Here is a 14,570-nt window from a genome sequence, read left to right on the forward strand (position 1 = left end):
CCCTTGCACATCATAATGAACTTAGTTTGCTATTGGGTTATGAAGAAATTAAATGTAGAACTAAGGGTAGTCCAAAATTTGCCCTTGATAAAGTTCTTCATTTTGATCTAGAGGAAATTTATATGTATTGCGCGGTGAATAGCATTGAAAATCCTTATATATTTTTTTGACTATATACTGCAAGGCAACAGCCTCACAGTGCTTTATTAGAAAAACAATAGGTCTACATAATTACAGAGAACCAGAAAGCAAATAAAAGAAATACTTACAAGAGATCTATGAGAGAGAGGCTATCCAGGAGACTAGGCTATCCTTATATTTACATTTGATTCTATGAGCTAATAAGGAAATATCATGTATGAAGTTCCTCCTCCAAGAAATGAAGGTAGGTCTCTCATTTCTAAAGATTTTATCATTTCGTTGAGTCCAAATGTTCCAAGTAGCAGTAAACACCACCTCAGTAAAGAAAGGATAACCAAAATCCCTCCTAGCAGCAAGAGCCATGTCATATGTATTCTGGTTGCATTGAGCATTCCAAGAAATCCCAAGGTAATTCCAAACCCTCTGGCTGAAGTTGCAAGAAAAGAAAAGATGTGCACGATCCTCATGTGTAGCAGAGAGGCAAAGAACACCCGTATCATCCTGGATGATCCAGTTCCTGCATTGCATCATATCCCTAGTGTTTAAACGGTCCATTAAAAGAAGCCATCCAAACACTTTAAACTTTAGCGTGTAAGCATACTTCCAAATCCATTTGAAGATGGGATCGACCACCAAATGGGAGAAGCAAGACCCATAATATATCTTCGATTTAAACTCCCCAGATTTGGATGGCCACTTCCATATGTCCTTACCCTCCTCATTCAAGTTGACTAAAGTGAGCAAGTCTTGAAGCTGAGTTAGTTCAGTATATGCTTCTTGCGACAGAGGCAGATGGAAGTTCTCCGAGATCTCTGGAAGCTCCAAAAACTCTCTGACTGTGATTGTGTCATCAATGACAAAAGAATGAAGCCTAGGGAATTGCTCGCACAAAAGGACCACATTATTACCCAGCTGCCAGCGATCAAGCCAAAATACCACCGTGTTGCCAGCATGCACTTGTGGGATGGCTAACTTGCAGAAGTTGGTGTACAAGCTCATGACATCCCTCCACCAAAAAGAGCCACAACTCTATGTGACCTGTGGCGGAGAAGCAGCATAATAAGTGTCCCAAATTAATGTGACCCAAGGCACGTCCAATCTGTTAACAAACTTGAAAAGATGCTTAAGTAACAAGGCTTCATTTTGGAGACCCAAATTAAGCACACCCAAACCACCACACTTCTTAGGTCTGCAGACCCGATCCCATGCAGCTAAGGATTGTCGAGGATTATCTGTGTTGCCTCTCCACAGACATTGACGCATGATTCTCTCAATCTGTTGCAAGATGCCCTTAGGGAGAGATAATGTGCACAAGATGCCCTTAGGGAGAGATTGGCATTGAACAAAGTACAGGCTGTAGTAGTTGCAGCCGACTTCCTTGATTTAGCAAACAGGAGGAAGCAGACAGCCTTCGCTCAATACGATCCACAAGTGGCAGCAAATCATAGATCGTGGGTCTGGAAGTACCCATAGGTAGCCCTAGATATGTGAAAGGCATAGATCCCACATCACAACCTAGTAGGTTGGCGACCCGAGCGCCCTCTTCATCAGTCATATTGATTGGAATAAGAGATGACTTACTGAAGTTGACGCATAAACCAGTTGATGCTGCGAAGGTGGTGAGCATGTCCTTGAAAGTGATGAGCTGGTCATCAATCGCAGGAAAAATAATAAGTGTGTCATACGCATATTATATGATCGGGTAGTCATTGGAGTTTGTTGGGATTGGTAAAGTGAGTATGTTTCTCGAGCACATCTCATTAACTACGGACTGAAGCAAATCCACCATAATGACAAATAATAGTGGAGATAGCGGGTCTCCTTGGCGTACACCAGATCTGCAAACAAAATGATTACCTGGCACACCATTTAAAAGAACAGAAGAAGAACCCGTGGACAAAATGCTATTAATCTAGCCAGTCCAACGAGCATCAAAACCCTTGCATTGTAGGATTCGGAGAATGGCCTCATGCTCAATTGTATCAAAGGCCTTAGTGAAATCAAGCTTGAGGAGGATGATGGGTCGTTTAGATGCTTTGCATTGATGAATATATTCGAAACACCAGGCTAGAAAATCATGGGTAGAGCGGCAACGAAGAAAACCGTATTGGTTGTGGTGTATACATCTGAGAATCACCTTTTGTTGTCGATTGGCTAGCAGTTTAGTCAGAAACTTTAAACACATGTTTGTCAAGGATATCGGCCTGAAATCACCAACCACTTCTAGATTTAGCTTCTTGGGGACCAAGGAGATTAAAGAATTATTAAGACATTCCAAATTACACCTCCCCTCATAAAATTCATTGACAAGTTGCATAAAATCCTCCTTGAGAATAGACCAGCACCTCTTTAAGAACAGACCTGTAAAGCCATCAGGGCCCAGAGCACGGTCGCACAGCATGTTCTTAATTACGGCATAAACCTCAGAATCCGTGAACGGCAAAGATAAATCTTCCAGACCGTCAACTCTTTGAATTAAATTGGGCAGATCAAAACCCATTTGTATTCCTTTTGCATGGCCAATACGTTGATTGAAATCAGACCAAAACATGCCCGCCAACATTTGGTGATCAGAAACCACCTCACCCGCCGAATTCTTGATTGAAGAAATCGTATTCCTTCGGTATCTTTCAGTGGCCATAGCATGAAAAAATTTAGAATTTTCCTCCCCAACATTAATGCTTCTGATCGTGCAGCGTTGTTTCCAATAAACATATTGCCAGTGCAGAATATCCTGCAGATGCAACTTAACTATTCGCCTAAAATTGAATTCAGGCCAACTTAATGGTCTGATCTTCTCCATCTCATCAAAGTACAGAATAACTTTGTTACAATCAGAAATTAGCGCCTTAACTGTGGAGAGCTTTAAATGCCATTGTTTTAATGCATGTCTGAGTGCTTTGAACTTAGCGGATATTGTTAAAGCAGCTGTAGGTTTACGTGCCGTCTGCCCCAAACCTGTGCAACACACTCATTAAAGCCAGGTAAGGCAACCCAGTAATTTTCGAAGCGAAAAACTTTAGCCTTGGGAATGGCCGTGGCAATTGTGACAACACAAGGAACATGATCTGATGTCGATCGCGCATGAGGCAAGACCAAAGTGTTTGGATGATCCGAGGTCCAAGCAACCGAGGTGAAGAACCAGTCAATTTGTTCAAGAAGGGGCTGAGATTGCATATTCGACCAAGTGAATTGCCTTCCCTTAATTGGCAGCTCAACAAGACCCAAGTGACCTATGATTTCATTAAACAAAAAAATGTCATTGACATTACCACCAGGCAGGTTACGGTTTTCAAGTGACCTCATAAAGTTAAAATCTCCCAAAAGAAGCCATTTGTCATCCCAATTAATGTCCAGATTATATAACCACTGTACAAACTCATCACGTGCAGGACTCTGGCAAGGGCCATAAACGGTCACTAGCTTCCAAACTTCAGATGTATGTTTGGAAAGGAACTCCACAATAATACCAAAAGATTTGGCCTCAATTAACTTGCCCTCAAAAAAACAAGAATTCCAAATAACAACCATACCAGCTGATGCACCGACCGAAGGAACATATGCAAAATTTTCAAAACGGCGAGGACAGAACTTTCTAATGATCCTATGATCAATATGCATGCACTTAGTTTCTTTTAGGCAAACCACTGAACAACCACTTTCATCAATTTTCTATTTGACAGCAAGCTGTCGCGCTTCAGAATTAAGGCCATGCACATTCCAACATAGAACCTTCCATTCTTTAAACCCAGTCTGATTCATTACAAACCATAAGACGATGCAGCAAAAGTAGACCACACAATGATCCACATAGACCGGCTAAGCAAAGCAAAATGATAGAGTTCGAAACACAAAGACATAAATAAAGATAGATGACGTTTAAGGTGGTACGCCATGGACCAGAAAGCAGACATATGCACTCAATCATCAGAACTATTGCTGCTAGTAGGTTGAGCCAGATTAGCAACAAGCTTATCCGTAGTGATCTTCTCTGGAGCAATGCACAAATGAGCCCCAATACGCTGAAGGTCAACAATGGCAGTTGGTGGAGGCACAGAAGCATCCTCATCAGACCTAGCCGACTTGGTCTTGCGTTTCTTCAGGGTGTGCGGAGACATGTTCAGACCAGTAGATTTACTGGTGCCACTGCTTAGCAAACGGTAGCCATCCCGTAAGGCACTGAGACGTGCACTGCGACGGACCTCAGTCTCTACCAAGGCTGCATATTTTCTCTTGCGTTCACGTTTCAGAGTGACCCTTGGTGCAGCAGTGAACTCAAAAGACTCAGTTACAAGTTCACAAATATCATCAAAACAGAGGGCCCGAGCAACTGGCCTTTTTGCTGGAGAAAGCAGGCGAGTACTGACACTTGAAGAAGCAGGCACAGGTGGCAGAACAAAGCTTTGATCATATCCATTAAAGGAAACATCCCAAGACTTGCTAGAAAGCAGAAGAGACCCAAATCCAAACATGAACATGGGCTTTGGGATTTCAGAAAAGCAGAGAGAGGGCATCATCTTCTGAAATGAGCGCTGCCACAACATGTCTGGAGGCAGGACAGGCCCAAAGACTGTGAGCACCTATCCAATATGCAGGGGAGGCTGCAAGGGAGCCCCAGGTTGCTGAACAATGACAAAATCATCCACTGGCATGTTATTGACTTAATCATTTGAAACTTGCAGGACCATGGACTCCTGCGATTGCTCCACAACAACTTGATTTTCATCCGCCATCCCCTGCTACACATTGTGTGGCTCATCATGTGGGGCATCCTGGTGATGCGGCTCATGGTATGCTCTGGTGGAGGTAACTCATCCTAGCCAATTTCAGGAAATTCAGGCATAACCCAGTTATGGTTATGAAACTGCAGGTGTCTAGGGAGAGGATGCGGGTTGCCATCAAAGGGCATAGGGTCCTCATCTGCTGGCAGAATATCAGCAAAGTCTGCAGAAAAGATGTATATCGGAGCAGTCCAAGAAATGCGGGATCCCCCAAAGTCAGCAAACTCCCGATACACAACATCCCGAGGCACTAATGTGGTTGCAGGAAAAGATACATATGCCAGAGTACGAACAAGCAGAGGATCATCCTTGTGCTAGTGATGGAAACGGCCAAAAGTACTGATAGCATCTGAAATAAACTGTGTGCGCCTATAATCCAGAGGAATTCCAACAATCATGACCCAGCCCCTTCTAAAACCTTGGATAGCTCTATAGTTAATACCCTCATCATGCGGCACAAATCGAACAAATCTATCGTTGCCAAGATCAAATGGAGGATGATCTACAAGAGCTTGCCTAGCAAATGGGCTATTGAAACAGAAGAGCCCAACTCCTTGAATCCAAGGATGAGCATCAAGAACAACGCGCCCAAGATTGTGAACCACAAAATTACTGACCATATTTCTAAAGATGAGGGTTTCCTTAGGCAGAGGGGCAGGCTCGACAATGGCAATGGCGTAGTCTTCATGCTGTCGATCAGGGGCCATAGCCGGAGAGTAGAAGGTGCGCGGGAGTCGCCGCGGGCCACCGTCGATGATCTCAAAACCATGCGGGACGAACGGCGTGGGGTCGAGCACAAAGGCGGCCATTGCTGAATCCTGAGCAAGCTCTGCTGGCGAGGAGAGAGTCTTGGAGGATGGTGGCAAGCTGGGCGGCGACGACGATGGGGCTGGCGGTGCTGTGGGCGGCGGCGTAGAGGTAGGTGGCGGAGGTGTGATGGGCGGTGGCTCTACAGGCAACGGTGGAAGCGATGGGGTGGCAGGCGAGATAGGACTGGGCACAGACCCCAGGGTGGAAACCGAGGCGGCGGGCGAGTATATCTCCGCTGACCGTTCCGGAGAAACCAAATTGGTTCGTGGGACCCACCTGTAAGTTGGGGAAGGCACAGAGTCGGAGCATCCCTTGGCTTTGTGGCCTGATCGAAAGCATTAACGGCATCTGACCTGGTTGGTGCACGAATTGGTGTGGTGCAACATGGATAAATAGTTCTGGCACTTCCAAACGTTGAACACAATGTTGTTGATAAGATTATTAACCCTAGCGGAATCCCCAACAGAGTCCATAATCAGTTGAGAATAATTTCCAGGTGAAGAAGTCACCTTATCCAAAAGCGGCACTGATGGTTGGCCGCAACTTGGGCCATAGAAGCCGTGCAGGGAAGCAAATCACCCTGTTGGGCCGGAGATCGATGATGGGCCTGAGGTTCCTGTGCAACGCAAACAGATGACACAACATCCTGCATGCCCGGTGATTGTACATTTTGCGTGTCATGCAACACATTGCGGAAGCCAGTTGGAGCTGTTCCGAAAATGACGGCAGTATTCTTGGCAGGGACATTGATTGTTCCGAAAGAGATGGGTGGCGTCGCCACCGTCCACTAGATATTTCTCGCCGGCGGCGATGGCAAGATCACCTTCTCGGAAGGGTTAACTTCATAGCCAGCCTCAGTAATCATGTCAACAAGGAGCTGATCAGCTGGGTATCTATAGCCCTTACAAGCAGGGTACTGTTGGAACGTGGCAAAGGGGATTTTCTTCCTTGCCGAAGAACCCGATCTAATAGAAGACTTTGATGGGGGTTTATGCATAGCAATCAAAGCCAAAGTTGCACGCTTTTAGAGGGACTAACTAGAATCCACTCAGCATCACATTCCTTTCCCAGATTACTAACTCACGTCTCCAATTTGGACCACCATTTCCCCAAAGGTGAAAATAACATTTGAAATGCGGGCATGCATACGATCTCAACTTGAGAATGCAAAGGCCAACTTGCTTGCAGGAGACAATAAAAGAAAATACCTTGCCCTTGATGAGTTGGACCAACAAATCAATGGCCGATCCACCAATTGCTGATTCCAATGCATCCTCCACAGAATCCTCATTAAGATGAAAATCATGTCGGCTAAATACATAACCATAATGAAATGGCTCGTGTCGTCCGAAGAATGGACAGATCTCCCACAAGAAATGAAAACCTTATCCGCAAAGATGGAGCTCGGCGAGAAATCAAAACCCAAAGTTGATCCGCCAGAGTAACCCATAGGAGATGGGTATAGCCATGTAGATCGAAGCCCGCTGGAGAAGATGAGCGGAGAGGATCCACAATTCACAGGCTAGAAGTGTAGATCACCAGAAAACCTAGGCCGTTGGTGGAGAGGGTGGGTGGGTGGAGAGTCCACCAGCTCATTACTTTCCCCCAGCCGGTATACGAGTTGACCTCCAGATATCGAAAAGAAAACAAATAGAAGATGAAGAGAATGCTAACGAAAGGGAAGAGACTTCCCAATATTTTCCTATTATTTCTTATGATGAATCAGGTAATGTAGAGGAGCCCTCTATTCAATCAATCTCATTAATAAGGAGCTCCAAAAAGAGGATTGAACCCACGCATGATGTGTTGAAGAAGAAGAAAAGAAAAAGGAAGACAGGTAAAAAGATATCTCTCCCAAATAATGCTGCTCCTATTATTATTGTGCCTCATGAAAATATAATTGTGGAAGATAATGATACTTCTTATGATCTTGAAAATCTTTTTGGCACTTGCTTGGAAGAATGTGATAATTGCTATACTATTGGTGCTATCCATACTATTAATGATGAGAGTGATTATGCTTATAATATGAAAAGGCCCAAGCTTGGGGATGCTATGTTTGATGAAGATGATGTTTTTGAGAATATATTTGCTGCAATTAATGTTTGTCCCAAGCTTGGGGATGCTACGCCTAATGAAGATGATATTTTTAGTCTCCCAAGTTTTGATATGCAAGTTTATAATGATGATAGCATGCCTCCTACTTATGATGATTATTGTGATGATACTTATGCTATAAAAAGTAGTGATTATATTTATAAAACTTGTCATGATTATGATTACCCCTTCTCTGAACATTACTCTTTTAATGTGGAAGCAATTTATAGTATTTGAGTCTCTTATGATACTCCCACTATTATTCATGAGAAGAATCTTGCTTATGTGGAGAGTAGTAAAAATTCTATGCTTGTAGATCATGAAAAGAATGCTTTAGGTGCTGGTTATATTGTTGAATTCATGCATGATGCTACTGAAAATTATTATGAGGGAGGAATATATGCTTGTAGGAATTGCAATAATATCAAGTTTCCTCTCTATGTGCTTAAAGTTTTAAGCCATGCTTGTTTTGCCTTCCTATGCTAGTTGATTATTGTTCCCATAATTTGTTTGCTCAAAAAATCCCTATGCATAGGAAGTGGGTTAGACTTAAATGTGTTAGTCATATTCTTCATGATGCTCTCTTTATATTTCAATTTTTACCCTTTATGTGAGCATCATTGAAATCATCATGCATAGCTAGGGGCGTTAAACGATAGCGCTTGTTGGGGGGCAACCCAATTTTATTTTTGTTCCTTGCTTTTTGTTCCTGTTTAGTAATAAATAGTTCATCTATCCTCTGTTTAGATGTGTTTTTATTGTTTTAATTTGTGTTTGTGCCAAGTAGAACCTTTGGGAAGACTTGGGTGAAGTCCTTATGACCATGCTGTAAAAAACAGAAACTTTAGCGCTCACGAGAATTGCTGCCATTTTTATTTGGAGAGTGCTATTTAGTTAATTCGTTTTGAAGATGATTAATAGGTAAATTACTCAGGTCCAGAAATTTATTTAAAAATTTTATGAGTTCCATAAGTACACGTTTGACCCAGATTACTACAGACTGTTCTGCTTTTGACAGATTCTGTTTTTCATGTGTTGTTTACTTATTTTGATGAATCTATGGCTAGTAAAATAGTTTATAAACCATAGAGAAGTTTGAATACAGTAGGTTTAACACCAATATAAATAAATAATGAGTTCATTACAGTACATTGAAGTGGTGATTTATTTTCTTATACTAACGGAGCTTACGAGTTTTCTGTTAGGTTTTGTGTTGTGAAGTTTTCAAGTTTTGGGTAAAGATTCGATGGACTATGGAATAAGTAGTGGCAAGAGCCTAATCTTGGAGATGCCCAAGGCACCCCAAGGTAATATTCAAGGACAACCAAGAGCCTAAGCCTGGGGATGCCCCGGAAGGCATCCCCTCTTTCGTCTTCGTTCATCGGTAACTTTACTTGGAGCTATATTTTTATTCGCCACATCATATGTGTTTTCTTGGAGAGTCAATTTATTTTGTTAGGATTTGCTTGATGTTATTTAGAACAATGTTTTGCATCTTTTATTTGAATAAAAGTGGCATTAATAGTCTTTACTATGCCTATGTTACAATTATACATGTTGCTATTTGAAAACAGAAAGTTTACCGATGTTGAAATAATTCCCTAGAAAATTAAGAATGTGATAAAATGTTGAAACCTTTTGCATATTAAGATCTGATAAATTTAATACAGTGGGAATTTTCTTTCATAATTTTTGGAGCTAGGGAAGTATGGATGTTGCAGCATTCTTTACAGACTATCCTGTTTAGGCACATTGCTGTTATGTTTGCATTATTTGCATATGTTTGCTTCTTTAATGATTCTATTTGAGGATAGGACTATTAAATATGCAGAGGCATTTAGTATGCAATGTTGAATAATAATTTTAGTGGTTTGCTATAGTAGAGTATGATAAGGTTTTTGCAATGGTTTATATTAACTTATCTCACAAGTCCTTGTTGAGTTTTGTGTGGATGAAGCTTTTGAGATTTAGGGAGACCGTGATATGAGAGGAATTAAGGAGACACAAAAGCTCAATCTTGGGGATGCCCAAGGCACCCCAAGATAATATTTCAAGAAGTCTGAAGCGTCTAAGATTGGGGATGCCCCGGTTGGCATCCCACCTTTCTTCCTCAACAACTATCGGTTAGTTTCAGTTGATCCTAAGTTTTTGCTTCTTCAGATGATGTTTGCCATTTTTAGAATGTCATTTGATTTTGCTTTGCTTGCTGTTTGAATATAATACCAAGATCTTAAATTATTAAATGTTAGAGAGTCTTCACATAGTTGCATAATTACTCGACTACTCATTTATCTTCACTTATATCTTTCAGAGTAGTTTGTCATTTGCTCTAGTGCTTCACTTATATCTTTTAGAGCATGGTGGTAGTTTTATTTTGAAGAAATAGATGAACTCTCATGCTTCACTCATATTATTTTGAGAGTCTTAAATAGCATGGTAATTTGCTTAAAATCCTAATGTGCTAGGTATTCAAGAATAATAAAATTCTCTTATGAGTGTGTTGAATACTACGAGAAGTTTGATACTTGATAATTGTTTTGAGATATGGAGATGGTGATATTAGAGTCATGCTAGTTGAGTAGTTGTGAATTTGAGAGATACTTTTGTTGAAGTTTGTCATTCTCGTAGCATGCACGTATAGTGAACCATTATGTGATGAAGTCGGAGCATGATTTATTTATTGATTGCCTTCCTTATGAGTGGCGGTCGGGGACGAGCGATGGTCTTTTCCTACCAAGCTATCCCCCTAGGAGCATGCGCGTAGTACTTTCTTTTGATAACTAATAGATTTTTGCAATAAGTATGTGAGTTCTTTATGACTAATGTTGAGTCCATGGATTATACGCACTCTCAACCTTCCACCATTGCTAGCCTCTCTAGTACCGCACAACTTTCGCCGGTACCATAAATGTCGGAGTAATGGGCCACGGGTAGGCCAACCCGAGCCCCATGACCTTTCAAGACATCGGGGCAGATTGCGCCCCTCAAGACCACAGGGCGAAGAGCCGCCTCCTGGGGAGTCTACGGCAAGGCGGCCGACTACCCGCTCACGGCCGAGTCCCAGGGACGACTTCCAGAGAAGCCGGCTTTGGGGAGTCGGCCGGCAACTCCAACAAACCGTGACCTCATCGAGAGGGACGGGGCAGGGGCGTGGCTACAATAAAGCCCACTCCCCACCCCTTACCAAGGGCAGCCATGGCTACAGCGCGCCGTACATGGGAAGATCTCCCTGCGGCGTGGCACTGTTGCCCAGCGGGCCCTGACATCAGCACCACTGTACCTAGTCCTGCGCACACAATGACTTGTCTGTACGGCCTGGAGGCAGCAGGGCCCACCAGCCAGCGAGACCTCGGGAGACGGCGGGGGCACCGCTAGTCGGACCCAACGAGAGTCGGCCCGGGGGAGTCGGCCGAGCCCTCCCCCGGGCCCACGCACCATTAATCAAGAAGAGATGGGGAGTGGCCACAGTGATCGCCCGCCAGGCGGCGGGCTGTTGCCACGACCCCATGACCAAGCTTGCATCATCGGGAGCACAGCTACAGTAATCAGCAGCCGGCAAGACCCGCCCGCGGCGGACGCGGCCTGTCGGCTCCGTACCAGACCAGTCGGCGGAGAAGTCGGAGGTCGGAGACACTGACGGCTGGGCCCGCGCCCAGTCACATTACCATTGTACCCCTGGGGGGTAGGCCTATATAAACCCCCCAGGGCACCCATGCAAAGGGTTGGATCCCAGTAGTTATATACCTCACCAGATAGAGGGAGAGAGCGAGCCTTGCCCTCTCCTACCACATACACAGCTCAAGGAGCAATCGTGTAAACACTTGACCATAGTGATCATGCGGAGACCCTGCAGAGCAGCAGTAGGGGTATTATCTCCCCGGAGAGCCCTGAAGCTGGGTAAGATTCACCAGCGTGCATGTCTTTGCCTCATCCCGTTTCCAGGCACCGGCGACGTTCTACTCGCCCGCACCATGATAAGCCATCCGTTGGCATATGTCGCACCAAACCCCCGACATTTGGCGCCCACCGTGGGGCATGGTGCACCGCCGTCCGGAGATCTGTTCTGGACAGGAACCCTTTTCCTCCCTGGCGATCGCAGCCAGCCAGGCACGCCAAACGAAGTTTGCATCGACGCACTGCGCGGCGTGGAGATCGCCTGCGCAGCCAGCTCCTTGGCCGAACTTGTCGGCGAGGTCCGCCTCTTCGACGAACCTGCGTCCGACGCAGGCGTAGGCGGCCCCGAAAACCTCCTCGCGGGCCTCCTTGATCAACTCCACATTTCCGGCGAGCCTGCCATAGACTTGGAGTCCGTAGGCTCCATTGACCCGATGCTGGTCGACTCCGACACCGTGTCAGTCGACGCGTTCCCCTCCAACATGGTGGTCTACGACGAACCTCTCCCCCACGCGGAGAGCGATGGGAGCACCGTCACTGAGGTGCTGGTCATCAGTCATGACGAGTTCCCTGGTGGAACGGCGCCCGACTCACTCGGCGCGGCGCTGCAAGACCTAGCTGCGCCCATTCCGGAAGATGCTGACGCAGAGACGCTAGAAGCACGCCTCCTTCAGCTCGTTGAAGGCGCGAAGAAGCTAGCCAGCATGAGACGCTTGTCAGAAGCTTACCAGCGGGAGATGGATCGCGCTGTTGGCGGCTCGCCAGCTTCGGCAGGGCCCAGCCGCCTTGGCGCGGTTCAGCAGCGCGGCGTAGCCATCGCCAGCCTGTTTCGGGCTAGCCGCCCCATGTATGCCACGCCAGCGGAGAACATCCGAGCCGCCCAGGCAGCGGCGGATGAGCTGGACAATTTCGAGGGCGAAGAGTGCCACCTCATGATGGAGCGAGTCCAGCAGCTCCTCGACGGGGCCGCCGCGCAGAACGAGGCTGGCTGCCGCACGGAGGCACCGCAGCGGCCAAACGACGACCCGCACCGAGATCAACGCGCGACGTCTCGGACGCCGACTGGCGGTACCCAAGGAAGGAAGGACAAGGAGCCGGCTGTCAGCCACAGCCGGACTCGGATTACCATAGAGCGCGACCGAGATGGCTGCCCGAGAGCAGTGGAACGACGGGACGACTATCCGCCTCCCCCTCCCCGCAAGGAGAGGCGAGTCTCCCCGCCGCCTGTTGACCATCTGACTCTCGGTGACCGCCTTGGCCGCCGAGAGGGAGTTGGGGAGAATGACGCCCGCCACCGGATCGACCGACTTCACCGGTCCTTGGTGCTGGAAGAAGAAGACGAGCTGGGTCCGCCTTGTTTCGGGCCCCGCATTTGGGACGAGCCCTTTCCCAGAGGGTTCACGCTCCCAAGACTCACTCGGCGCGGCGCTGCAAGACCTAGCTGCGCCCATTCCGGAAGATGCTGACGCAGAGACGCTAGAAGCGCGCCGCCTTCAGCTTGTTGAAGGTGCGAAGAAGCTAGCCAGCATGAGACGCTTGTCAGAAGCTTACCAGCTGGAGATGGATCGCGCTGTTGGCGGCTCGCCTGCTCCGGTAGGGCCCAGCCGCCTTGGCGCGGTTCAGCAGCGCGGCATAGCCATCGCCAGCCTGTTTGGGGCTAGCCGCCCCGTGTATGCCACGCCAGCGGAGAACATCCGAGCCGCCCAGGCAGCGGCGGATGAGCTGGACAATTTCGAGGGCGAAGAGCGCCGCCTCATGATGGAGCGAGTCCAGCGGCTCCTCGACGCGGCCGCCGCGCAGAACGAGGCCGGCTGCCGCACGGAGGCACCGCAGCGGCCAAACGACGACCCGCACTGAGATCAAGGCGCGACGTCTCGGACGCCGACTGGCGGTACCCAAGGAAGGAAGGACAAGGAGCCGGCTGTCGGCCACAGTCGGACTCGTATTACCATAGAGCGCGACCAATATGGCCGCCCGAGAGCAGTGGAACGACGGGACGACTGTCCGCCTCCCTCTCCCCGCAAGGAGAGGCGAGTCTCCCTGCCGCCTGTTGACCATCCGACTCTCGGTGACCGCCTTGGCCGCCGAGAGGGAGTTGGGGAGAATGACGCCCGCCACCGGATCGACCGACTTCACCGGTCCCTGGCGCTGGAAGAAGAAGACGAGCTGGGTCCGCCATGTTTCGGGCCCAGCATTTGGGACGAGCCCTTTCCCAGAGGGTTCACGCTCCCAAGAGACACGCCCAAGTATACCGGCTCCATGAATCCGGAAGACTGGCTAGTCGACTACTCCACGGCTGTCAGCATAGCAAACGGCAACAAGCGTGTCGCCGTAAAGTACGTTCCGCTCATGCTCCAGGGCACGGCCCGGACATGGCTGAACAGCCTAAAGCCCCGCAGCATCAACAGCTGGGTCGACTTCACTGAAGCATTCGTTCGCAACTTCACCAGCACGTACAAGCGTCCTCCCAAGCCTCGCCAGCTCTCCCTATGCGTGCATGGTCCTGATGAGTCGACTCGCGACTACCTCACGCATTGGGCTGAGCTCCGGAACTCCTGCGAGGGCGTGCACAAGGTGTAGGCCATCGAGTACTTCACAGCCGGGTGACGAGAAGGCACCCTCCTCAAGCACAAGCTCCTCTGCGACGAGCTGCTGATCATAGCGGACAAGTACGCTACGGCCGACTCCTCCATGAAGACGGAAATTCAAATCAGCACGACTGGCAAAGTAGCTCCTTAGGCTCCAAGAACTCCGGCAGCAGACGCCGGCACTACTAGGAAAAGGCCTACTAATGGCGCACCAGTAGTGCGCCATTAGTATGCCTAGAGGTGCGCCATTACTATCTGA

The sequence above is a fragment of the Triticum urartu genome, chromosome 3A, assembly GCF_056163025.1.
Source record: "Triticum urartu cultivar PI428250 chromosome 3A, HENAU_Tu73, whole genome shotgun sequence".
Lineage (NCBI taxonomy): Eukaryota > Viridiplantae > Streptophyta > Magnoliopsida > Poales > Poaceae > Triticum > Triticum urartu.